Genomic DNA, 12,991 nt, shown 5'->3' with positions numbered 1-12,991 from the left:
CTTTCAGTTCATGTCTTGTCCATTGTTCAAAGTTTTACGTTGTTTTTAGTTTTTAAGATTTTTAGCTTAAAAAGTGATTTATATTTCAACTATTTATTTTATTGAATACCGAAAACCCCTAATCAAGATGGTACCCGGTCATTTGGTCGACAGGACGTTTGGTCGACAGACATTTGGTCGACAGGACGTTTGGTCGACAGGACGTTAGGTCGACAGAACGATTCATTTTAGGGTTAGGGTTAGTTAACTAACCGTAACCCTAACCAAACCCTAACTCCAACCCTAACCCTAAAATGAATAGTTCTGTCGACCTAACGTCCTGTCGACCAAATGTCTTGTCGACCAAACGTCCTGTCGACCAAATGTCTGTCGACCAAACGACCGTACACCAATCAAGATGTAGGCTAAGCTCTTTTTCTGTAAAAGATTCCTTTTAATTAATAAACTTGCACAATGCGCAATAATACAATGAGATTATTTGGCAAAAAGTTCATCTTAAAGTTTCTTGTTCTCTTGTAGTGACTAAAAACTAGTCTTCCACGAGATGATGAAACGAAAGTGAATTGTTGCCTAATTCCAATGCTTCTTCAGTCCGCACAAATGATTTTACAAACTTCAAACATAATATTATTATACGGTTTTGTTTTGAATTGTGCTCTTTTTTAATACAATAACTGCTTCGTAACCTTTTCAACTTCAAACCGAAAGCTGTACGGTATGCTAAAATAATTAATTTTTTCCACTATTTGCAATCTGGTGCTTCTGCAGCTGATAATCTGGCTGTATGGAGTTGATCTGTTTCATTTACAGTTTATTGTCGGATGTTAAGTTCAGGAAATTGCTCATCAAACGCCTGAGCTGAGATGCTGGCATCAGTTTCTTGTAACAATGTGGTTGTATCATTCACTAAGAACTATTTTTATGGTTTTAAAGATGAAAAAGCAGCTGTTACAATATTATTTTCTACGTAGAAAAAGTAGACGATTATTGTGTATTTCTTCCATATTTTTTATGATTCCAAAATGTCAATTAAATGTGCCAAATAACTTTTGTTTAAAACGACACAAAAGTTTTAATTAGTTTGTGCAAATGTCCATCGTGGAACGTCTCGATGCCCTTCGTTGAACAGCAGAGAAGTACTTTTCAACAATCACTGAAATCACTTTTTGCTTTGAGAATCCAGCACAGTGTGGCAACAAATGCTAGTATTTGCCACATACAAGTTTTTGATGCAGGCTACTCTACTGGATACAAAATTTGCCTTTTGACCAGCCACAAGTATGAGATTTATTGAGAATCGCCCATAGCCCTTCAGCAAAAGTCACCAAGCATTGAATCATAGTTTGAACTATTTACCTGGGAAGTATACTTTTTCCTTTTAAGATACTGAATACATTTTTCATTTCTAACTGCTCCAGATCTTGGTGAAACCATTAACGTCAAAATCCAGCAAATGTAGCTCAATTGACATATTGTACTTCATACGTTTGTATATCTCAAAAAAGTTGAATGACAGGTTTGAGTAGCTGTCAGCTCAGCTGCTTCATCTTTGAAATGTATGTAGGCTAGTGAATGGCCACTGTACACAGTGGCTGCTCGCCACTTGTACCAGCATCTAGCCCTAATCACAGCCACTGTCTCAAGAATAATAAAAGACAGAGTCCCTCGACTCATGAACTAGCAACGAAGAATTTGGTAAAATATCACCTCATTAAAGACGTCATGCTACTGACGTCATGCTACTGACGTCATGCTATGGAAAACCGTTCAATTGTGCAAATTCTGCTGGTGCGATGTTACTGTGTAATTTCATTAATGTTGCCAAAATTCTACGTCGGCGATAACCAACAATGCATGAAAAATTACAATGAAAACTTTGGATTTTCTTGCGATGCGTTTTAATATCAATCATGACTGAGAGTTGCAATCATAGTTCATTTGTGCTGGAGTTTATAAGTTGAAGTTTGGCAAGTTAATTTGCTATTATTTTAGTCAAATTGTGGCATGATAAGGTCCGTTTACTTTGCAGATTTGTAAGAGTAAATTCAATACAACCAAAGTCAGATTGATATTTTATTATCGTAAATATTAAAGGAGACCTGGAGTGAAAAATTTAAATTTTTTGAGTGATTATTTATTACGAAAGTACCATCTTTTTTGAAAGAATTGTTTGATATATCTTTCCGTTTCGTAGATATAACGAAATGAAAACCGTCCACCGGATGGCGCTATGTGCCTTATGACGTAGTTGGTTGTTCACTCAGTTGGCAACTTCATACATTAACACTGGAAGTGTTGCACAAGTCATAATCTTTAAAGACGACTGAAGCCAGAAAAGGATGTTTGTTTGAACCAAAAAGACAGCGCCTTGACAGAGATGACTGTGATTCTGATTCGAGCTCCCACTGCGCTAGCTCCAACAGCAGTCGGATGGAGAATTTGAAATAATGTAGGTGTGGAAATTGTGTCATCATGCCAACAATGATGGAAAATGAATGTTGTAAGGAGATTGACGTCGTGGTAGCTAAAACGGACATAGCCCTCCAATGCATGAACCAGGTCACTAGCTTTGAAAAGATATGCCTGGATACAGAAGTCTACTGAAGATACTGGTTCAGGATCTGGGATTGGTGTAGCTATCAATTGTTGATCCACTGACTGGTGAAGCTGCAAAAAGTGCAAGAAAATAGTTGGCTGGAACCAAATAGTTTATATGAAACAAAACTATGCGTTTAGAGTTGCCTACCCTGCCAATGTTTTACTGACCTGTTTTAAAGCTTTGTTCATTTCCCACTTTGTTATTCGATCCGAACGCCCACTCTTACTCAGAGATGTGGACCCATGGGACCCAAGTTGATCAAGTTTTGTGGGCACCGCAGTAACAGAAGCTTTTACTAACCTTGAAAAATCAAAGACAGAACAGATAGCTTCAGGGATGAGCAACTGTTTAGATGTGGTGCCCTGTAGCTTTGCGCGTAGATCACGCTGGTAATCGCTGGCCAGAAAATGGTCGTTGTACACACTGCAGTGCTTGTTGACTGGTGGATTTTTGAGTTTCATCGCATAGATCCATTTCTTAAGCTTGTCTTGATTATTCAAAGGTAAACGATGAAAGTGTACCCCTTTCACGTTTCTTTCGTTACTACAACCGGGGGCCATATAGGCTAAAACAACATCTCAACGCGTAAAGCTCAAGTATAAAATTGTTCTCTGTAGGCTATATGCAGCCCACTTGTTTATAGTTTATTTGTATACAAAATGGTGGATCTAAATTCTGCCTGAACAACCAACTACGTCATCAAAGATTTTGACCAATCAGAATCCTTTAAATCAATAACCCTTTTTTAGATTTTGGAGGTAATGACGAATAGATTTATCCTTGAATTTATCCTTGTTTTTTGTTTCATAAATACGATTATCAAAATACAAACTTGTGAATTCAAAACGTCTCTTACTTTCACTTTGCTGCCATTTAACGCACTTTCAAACATAAGAAGCCACAGTCAACTAGTCGCTTTCTCAATAAAAGTAGCATCATTATATTGCATTCAAAGTTTTGAGCAGTGATTGAGGATCTAATTTAAATGCTCCAGAATTTAAATTGGTAAAAACACAGTTAATGTGCTGAGCTTCAACCTCGTCTTGAAGGATCTTGTCGATACACCGTCTTGTCATACCAACCGTCTTGAACTGATGCACTGTAGTGCAGGAAATCTTATAGCACGGTCTGACGACAAAGTAAACTGCATGAAACAATATTTTACAATCGATTTAAATGTTTCTAAAATTCAAACAGAGTTTCTTTTTATTATTTCAACCTTTGAAGTGTAAGTAGAACAAAACAAAACAAAAAAGCAAACAAACTCAGTCGGTGCTTATCAAATCAAGACGCTCAAATGTTCATTCTACTGAAATCAAAAGCACGAAGCTAACACTTCTCAGCAGGATTTGTGTGTTATAGTGCTTAAATTTCGCACAATTTCCTCACGCAGAAATGGACAGTTCAAGTGAATTAAGATAGATTTAACAGAAAATACTACCCATCAATGGAGTGTGTACACAGAATCTAAAAACAAACGCTAAAGCACCTGTTAAAAAACACAATTTTGTTTGTTTGTTTGTTTGTTTATCTTTATCCTGCATTGCGGAAAGCGGACTTGAGCGCTATGCATCGGTGTACGCCTTCCGACGTGCATCTGACCCACGCTGCAGCCGACGGCAATGTCTGTTTCCGGTTGTCTACTCTACTTATGACTTCAATTTGGTACTACCCATTACTCGAAATCGATCACTAGGTAGAGGCAATTATCGTAAAGTTTCTTGCCCAGAGAAACAACAGCAAGTGCGGGTGGCTGGAGTCGAACATGCAGGCTCTCGACTGCGAGCCCAACACGCTAACCACTCGGCCACGGCTGCCGACAATCTTGAGAATTAGCGAGCAAGCGGCATCAAGCTCTGGTTGGTGGTGTAATAGATGGAAAGGATGTAAAAGAGGATAGAGAGAAATTTAGAGAGATAAATTTTTGGGCTTTCTTATCTTGTACTGTATTGTAGAGGCTGAGAAGAGCTAAAGAACAAGATTTTTGGAAACAGTTCAAGGCAACGAAATGACATCCAACCGTGACAAATAGCACTAGCGGATGTAAATGAATATTAAAGAATATACATGAAACATGTGGTTTGGTATCAGTGTTTGTTGATTAACTGACAGCGTTTATTCTTAGCCACGATACTTAGCGGTTAGATGCCTGCAAGTATATAAAGGGTGCCCAACGGTTCCTTAAACGATGTTGGTTGGTTTTGAACCTTAATCTTCCGATTGATGAAGTTTTTGATAGGTCATTCCTGGTAGTTTCGCATACTTGTAAGGGTTTTCGGCGCAAGGCCAGCTATCGAGATTGGCAGAGTGAAGTTTTCCGATTGTTGTTGAATTGTTGTTGCCGGGAAATTATTCTATCCACTAGGTGCCGCTGAATGGAAAGCAGTCCTGAAATGTGTTGCTCAAGCGCGCACTCTGAGAGCCAAATCACCGCCGCGTGATCTTGAGCCGGGCGCTTTATCATTGCTCTGAAAGAGCTTACAAATTTCAGATTCTTATAAATATAAATGTAGATGTGTTTATAAATTCGCCTTCATATGTCTAAATTCTATGAAATCTGAAACAAGACTTCTAACACCAAATCCGCTTTTAATTACAATAAGTGCTTGGATGGCAATATCAGTGGGATCTCAGATGAATCGAAGAAGATTCTTGTGTTTCGACCAATGGTCTAATTTAGGGGTCACCAACCTTTTTTGCATGCGGGCCACTTTGGCACTTAGGAGGGCTGTGGCGGCCGCACTAATAAAATTTTAGGTAGGTTTACTCTTATGCTAGAAAAGAACGCATTTCGTACCCAGTATCCAGCGTTACATGTTTTTCATATTTTTCTTAGAATACCGCAGAAAAAAAATTAGTCAAACAAGGCTACTGCCAGGCTAAGCTCCTTCAACAACACTTTTGACTTCTTTAATAACATTGCCTAACAAACGAGGCCACTTTAATTGTTTTGCGCACTTATAGCGAGGCGACCGGTTTCATCAGAATATTTATCGCAAAGCAAGAGTGGTGTCGTCACCTCGCTTCACAAAAAAAATCTTGTTGTTAACAGTTTCAGTAAACATGGAAATGTTTGACACATTGCAATACAAGCATTCAAACAACAATAGTGATCTGCAAACATATCAGTGAAAAATAGGCTCCAATAACAGAGAGAAAGAAACCAGGCACCATGAAACAAACGCTTGTGGAAATCAGCGAAAAAACGTTTATATCGTAACTCATGAACAGTGTTCCCTCTAAAAAAGCAATGAGTTGGTTTTTCATCCTTTTTGTGAGAGTCTATAAAACCGTCTTTCCTTGTTTATTAGGTAACTGTCACTTGCAGTGCCCATCAGCATGGCAAGATTGTTGATTAACAAAATTTTGCAGTACTAAGCTAAATATATTCATACCAGAAAAAGTCTTTAAATTTATATATAATATTTTTCCAATTTATTATAAATTGAGTTGGCACACCGACCTATTTTGCCAACAAAACTTGCATAAAGAGAACACTGCTCGTGAAACCCAATAACAGTGAAACGCACACTAGTGTCAGGTTTGGTGGCCGTGCTTAACTATACTTATCGATGCATATAGGCTACCGCAATATTAGATCCTTTTATGCACGTCTTAAACCATTATGGTTTCGCCACCTTTTCCTTTTGTTGGTTTTGTTACTGTATTTCTTTTTCATAATATCATTTCTTTTGCATTCTGACAAAGAAAAATAAATTGAATTCAATTGAATCTAGTGTTTACAGGACATTTACAAACTTAAAATAAGCAACCCTATGTTCACAGACATTTTCGAAATTCGAAAACAGACGTTTTAACCACTGGGACAGTGTGGTTGGACATCGCATTGGAATAACTTTGCGACCCCTACCTAGAACTACAATCTGATTGATCGGTCGGTGGAATCGTATGCAAAGCGAAAATATGCTTTCCAGAAAGTATTTTTTGCCTTCATGCTGTTTACCTCCTCAAGAAAAATATTTTGGCTTATACTTGTACGCTGATACCTTCCGCAGGCCGCACATAACAGCTTTGCGGGCCGCCAGTTGGTGACCCCTGGTCTGATTGATCAATTATCTCGTTTTTGTCTATGGCACCCAGTTCTTATATTCTGGTGCTTTATCCAAAGACACAGACTTTACTTTTACTTCAGGTTGTCTTAATTTCTGGCCATCACATCAAATATGCCAAACATAGCAGAGGTCTAGAAAAAGGTAGAAGCGACAAAACGCGAACGTTATAACGTGCTTGATCCGAAACAAAACAGTCAGTTTAAAATATAAAAGTTTCCCAAATCCGTACACAAGCGTTGGCGTGGACAGACAAATATTGAAATGATTACCCGGTTAACTTCCTCAACTTGATATCCGATGACACGATCTCTAGCCATCTAAGAGGATAAATTGTATAAAGTAACATATGGCTTGATTCACTGTACTTTAACCCGTTCAGTGCAGAATATATATTTTGCTTTTCTTGTTAGCCTACTGTCCAAATTCAATTTGGCGACTTGCAGTTATTTTTCGTCGCATTATTGATTGATTGATTCATTGAATCTTTATCCTCGGACTGGGAAAGCTTCTTGCAGAGCTTAATCCTGGCAGTTTCGCATACTTGTAGAGGCTTTGAATCACTGACGCAGGCCCGGTCACCGAGGTTGACAGAGTGAAGTTTCCAATTGTTGAAGTCTTGTTGCCGGGAAATTATTCCATCCATTAGATGCCGCTGAATGGAGAGCAGTCCTTAACGTACGTTGCTCACGCGCACACCCCGAGAGTCGAACCAGCGCAGCTTGATCTTGAAGCTTCTTCGTTCCAGAAGTGACGCGCCAACCAATTGGGCTATCCGGGCGGACGTAGAGTGCTGAAGAGTCCCCAGCCCGCAGGGCAATAAACTTTTGACTAATTTTGCTTTGCAATCGTTGGTTCATTTTGTCGTCTTGACTATTCCAGAGAAGTCACAGTTGGAGTTGGACTATTGTTTTCTCAAGTCTCATTTTTCATCATTGCATTATCACTGTATTATTTTTGTTACACTGCAATTGTCATTGTAAACAATGTTCTTCGATTTCTCCATAGTACAATCCGGGCAAAGGCCAACAGCACGAACCGAAATTAAACTCCAAGACAAGAAAATTTTCCATTTAGCGGCATCTAGTGGGTAGAATAGTTCACGGACTGCAACACTTTAACAACAATCGGAAACTTCACTTTGTCAATCTCGGTGACGGGCTTACGTCAGGGATTCAAAGCCTCAACAAGACTGCAAAACTGGCAGAATTAAGCTCTTAAAGAAGCTTTCTTACTCCGAGGATAAAGATTCAATTAATTAATTAATTAATCATAAAAGATCAAAGTAGTGAAATCGACTTTTGTCATGTCGTGCGCAGTGAGAGCAACTGGCTCGAACGACAATTGTCGTGATGCGCACCAGGCAAGATAAAAGGCGAAAGTACACAAGATCATCATATTGTTATGAGAAATGTCTTTATCTTGGTATTCGCTTTAATCAAATCTACACAACTAAAAACGGTACAGAAGTCACAACAGGTTAATTTTTTATATTGAAATAATTGGTTGTTGGTGACTGAAGCACATTTACTTTCCCTAGTTATTGCGTACCAAAGATATTTTAGTGGTTTATGCGTGATTTAGATGCTACATAGCCGCGTGGTGAAAGCCCTGGTTGTACCTTCGATAAAGTGCCGTTTCGACACCGTTCAAAAGCATATGGCTATGTCTCTAGCACTTAAAAGACCCCTGGCTTAGTAGATAATAAAAACTTTATCTTCTCGTCTTCCGATGCTTGGACCAAGTATGGGACTCATCTTTACCTTTACCACACAGTCTCCAGGGTCACATGACGTCTACCCTCAGATTTTACGTGCACTCCATGCTGGCTTTCACATTAGGTTTTAGAATTGTTTTTTGAATGTACAAATTAAAGTTTGTAACAAAAATGTTAGTAACGGAAAGAATGAGCAAATACATTTCCATAAAACTTACCTATTGCGAACATGATTGTCAGCAGAACCAGCCACCACCAATAAGAATTAATCAAACGCAAACATAACTTGTTGAAACCGTGAATGAAGCACAAAAGGGTCTAGTTTATTGACAGGGATAAGACATACCTACGGTGCAAATTCCTTGCATTTTTTTCTAAAATAATTGTATTATGAATGCCAATACCGTTTTTGTAGGTATTTATTCTGGAATAACCCAAATCCAGTTTTTTTTAAGTGCACAGTAGTTTCAGCAGATAACTTACGTAAACGAATTATTGATGTAAACACAATTGTCTAGATAACTTATTATACAAACCGACACTGGTTAGTTCCAACAAAATACAGTGATGATGGTGTTGTTGGAGTAACGACGTGCATGCTTAGGTTTTAAAATTAACTACAACCGCTAAATGATGAACTCTAGCAAAGATAAGCAAACTTGATTTGGACTTGGACATGAAATCTCCTCTGACACATATCCTTCTAAAAAGGTTGAAGCTGAGTTTAACAATGGATATTGGTTTTACTTTGAACAGATTTTGTAGATAATGATTTGCATACTGCATATAGTGCTAAGATTTTTTTAGCTTTCTGGTTTCATAAGTCGCTCTGAACTTGGATGTTAATACGCTAAGACAAATATTCTTATTTCACTTTCTTCTTCTATTGTAGAAAGAAAGCCATCACCAAGTAAGCTACAAAACTTGCTTGTGACAGACTAGTGATAGTCTTCTGCAGTTGCAGAGTGACCCTGATCCTGCGGCAGATAACAACTAAAACCTTTCCGCTTTTCCGTCTCATAAGAAAGTCCAGACCACCTACGAACTGCCAAACAGAGTCTTCCGCACAATACGCGGAAGAATTGAAAATTTTCCACCAAACAACATTACAGAAAGCCTAGAAAACACTCTAAGCCAGGATATGAAAACACTCCCTACTTATCACCAGCAATGGTGACTGAAACTCAGCGAATATGACTTAATGACTATCAAGAATAACTATCTTTTCCCCACTGAATAATTTTTTTAACTTTTTTTTACATTTTACTGACAATGTAATTTTCGTATTGAAGTCCGCCCGGATAGCTCAGTTGGTTAGCGCGTCACTTCTAGAACGAAGAAGCTTCAAGATTAAGCTGCGCTGGTTCGACTCTCGGGGTGTGCGCTTGGGCAACGCACGTTAAGGACTGCTTTCCATTCAGCGGAATCAATTCGATGGAATAATTTCCCGGCAACAAGACTTCAACAATCGGAAACTTCACTCTGCCAATCTCAGTGACCGGCCCTGCGTCAGTGATTCAAAGCCTCTACAAGTATGCGAAACTGCCAGGATTAAGCTCTACAAGAAGCTTTCCCAGTCCGAGGATAAAAATTCAATTAATCAATCAGAGTCTCTCTGGGATAATGATTCGGGAGTCACATAATATCTCACCAAAAGTGAAAGAATGTTGTGTGGCCATGTTTGAAAAGACATAATGGCCTCAGAAATACTGCAGCATTAAGAAAACGGCAATTGTTAAAACTAGCGTATTTTCAGCACTTTTTTGAAATACAAATACAAAATATCTCAAGATGTAAAGCTAATTTGGAAAAAAATGTCATTTGTCGGCTGCGTAGCCGAGTGGTGAGAACGTCTGCGCGACGTTCGAAAGGACGTGGGTTCGACACCGCTCCAGAGCACGCGGCTGTGTCTCGGCAAAGACACTTAAAGGCAAGCCAAAATAAGGGAAGCAGCTGACTCGAAGACTATGTCACTTCGCTGCTTCCTGTTGTCTGTTGTATCGCATCTGTGATCGCAGTGCACTGAATGTTATCGCAATGGGCGCAAATAAAACACGATTATTATTTATTATTATTATTCTACAATCCCAAGAGCCCTAAATATCGTTGAAACTTTAAAACCAAAAGTGCATGTTGAGCAGAACTCTCAGTCGCACATTCACAGAAGATCAAACCAGACACTCACTTGTGACAATTACAAACCTTGACATAATATGCGTATTGCGTAGAAACAATGCAACAAAGCTTAAAATATTTTTGACAATTATTCCTAGAGAATGGAAAATGAGGTCATACAATAGACATGCAAGTCTGTTGGCTACCGAATTAAAATCAAAGTGATACACCAAAATCGTCATTACACTAAATGTGAAACACAGATTGTAATGGAAATGTATTGGAATGGTTTCGCAAGCCTGATTGAAAAGTTAGAGAAGGCGCGCAGGCCTTGCTTAGACGCATATGGTGATAATTCCTGTTTGGTGAAATATTTCCAAAACCTCACATCCGATAGTAAAGTTCTAACATGGAAAGAACAAAATTACAGTTCTCTGAAGCACAGACAGAGTAATGGATGGAACAAGCATCAAACTGCTGCAAAAATGATTTTGAAGATTTTGACTTTGAAGATTATGATTTTGAAGATTTCGATTTGATTTTGATGTGAACTGATTTTCGACACGTACCATAGTTAAATAAAGGAGTTTTTCGATGCTTTTTGCAAATTAGATCGAAAAGAATTATAACTTCTGTGGCTTAGCAGTACAGTTTAAAAAGAGGTGGGGTTTTAATACAAAAACACTTAACGCCCTTTATAGCCAGAAGCTCTATATTTTCAGTTTCAAATACTATAAATACATTTTGATCAAATATTAGTTTCATCTAAACTCTGGTTTCATCGAGTAACAAGACAACTTAATATTATTTTTGTTTTCAGCAAACTGAGTAAGTTTTGTGTTAGCGACAATGACGAAAACAATTTTTCTGTTTATGTTGGTTTGTTCCCGTTATGGTTCTTTGACATCACAATCGAAACTAAGTGATACAAGAGAAACTTATTTGGATCCTGAGGAGCATTTTAGGATGTCATGGAGTTATAACTCCTCACATATTATCTTTGAGGTAAGAGAGTCACTAAGGAATTTTTGTACGTCATGGCTATAAAAATGAGGATAAAATATTACTACCATTTAAGGTTATCGGCGACATAAATTTCAATGACATCAGTAACATTCTAATGACAATAAATGAATTGTTTTTTCAAACAATTAAGAAATTGAAAAACTGAATCAAATTAAATCAAACACCAGAACAAACCCAAGCAAAGTATTTACGTCACAATAGCGTTATTTTGCTTCTACAACATCAAATTATGTATCAACCATAAAACTGGTATTTTTTATTTCAGAAAGCAAACCAGTAATTTTTTACATTGTTACAACGCCTGCAGATGTTGAATCAATGTAAAAAAACGATTGATTTGCTGTTTGTGGTGGCATTAGATACATGTCAGTAAAGAATTACGATTGATGGGCAATTGGACATACGGTAGCAGTGACAAAAAATAATACAAGATAATTAGCTAACAACAAATCTGTCTATGATTGCACTTGATGAAAGCTGAGGTGTAGGGCATGGCTGGAATCAGAGATTTTCAACAATAAAATGAGAGCTTGTTCATTGGCAAATCACTCATTTTGTGCTTTTCAGTAATTTTAAAAAATGGCTCTCTCGTATTTTTATGTTCAATTGAGTTGAAATACAGATAAACTTTGTTCTTTTTCATTTTTGTTTTACAAAAATTCTACAGCATGACCAGGAGGTACTTTTGGTCACGTGCCTAAAATGGTTGTAGGGGTTGGAAAACCCCGCGTGTTATTTGACTTCCTCTTGAGATATAAAGCGGATACATCTATTCTAGACTCTTTTTAGAAGACAATCACTTTTCATGAAAACTATCACTTTTTGGATAAACTTCTAGTAGTTTACCTTTCTTTGAGTAATAGTCTTTTTGTAGTTGTCATTTTTTGGGGGCGGCAAACCTGTTGGTGATTATGCTCAAATTGTACTCATTTAAAGAGTTATTGAGATACTGTAAGGTACACTAAGATAGCGTATGACCAGTACAAGAAATGTAGCAAATCTATTTACGTCCATTTGCTGTAGAAAACGACTACCTAAGCATAGCTAGTATCAATAGCGCCATAATAGATTCTTAAAATTAAAAAATAAAGGTTTCTTTTCATATTTTTCTGTTTGCATAATCTGATGGTACATGTTGCACATCTATCCACGGCACAACAATCTTACTTTTTGCTTTCTTCGTATGTCACAGCTTACAGTTAACACCACAGGCTGGATTGCAATTGGATTTTCACCGGATGGAGACATGGTAGATGCAGACATCCATCTTGGTTGGGTGGACGATGGAAAAGCTCATATCACAGTGAGTGACTGTATGTGCTGTTTTGGTATGTCTATGTGTACTTGTGTTAAATTTGGGTAAAAGTATTTTGGTATAACTCTACTGTTTGAACAATTTGCTTTCTCCGAAGTGAAATCATTAAACTATGACGTTAAGATTGCCAAAGAAAATTAAAAACTGAT

Source organism: Aplidium turbinatum, chromosome 18 (genome assembly GCF_918807975.1).
Source record: "Aplidium turbinatum chromosome 18, kaAplTurb1.1, whole genome shotgun sequence".
NCBI lineage: Eukaryota > Metazoa > Chordata > Ascidiacea > Aplousobranchia > Polyclinidae > Aplidium > Aplidium turbinatum.
This window is presented reverse-complemented; position numbering follows the sequence as displayed.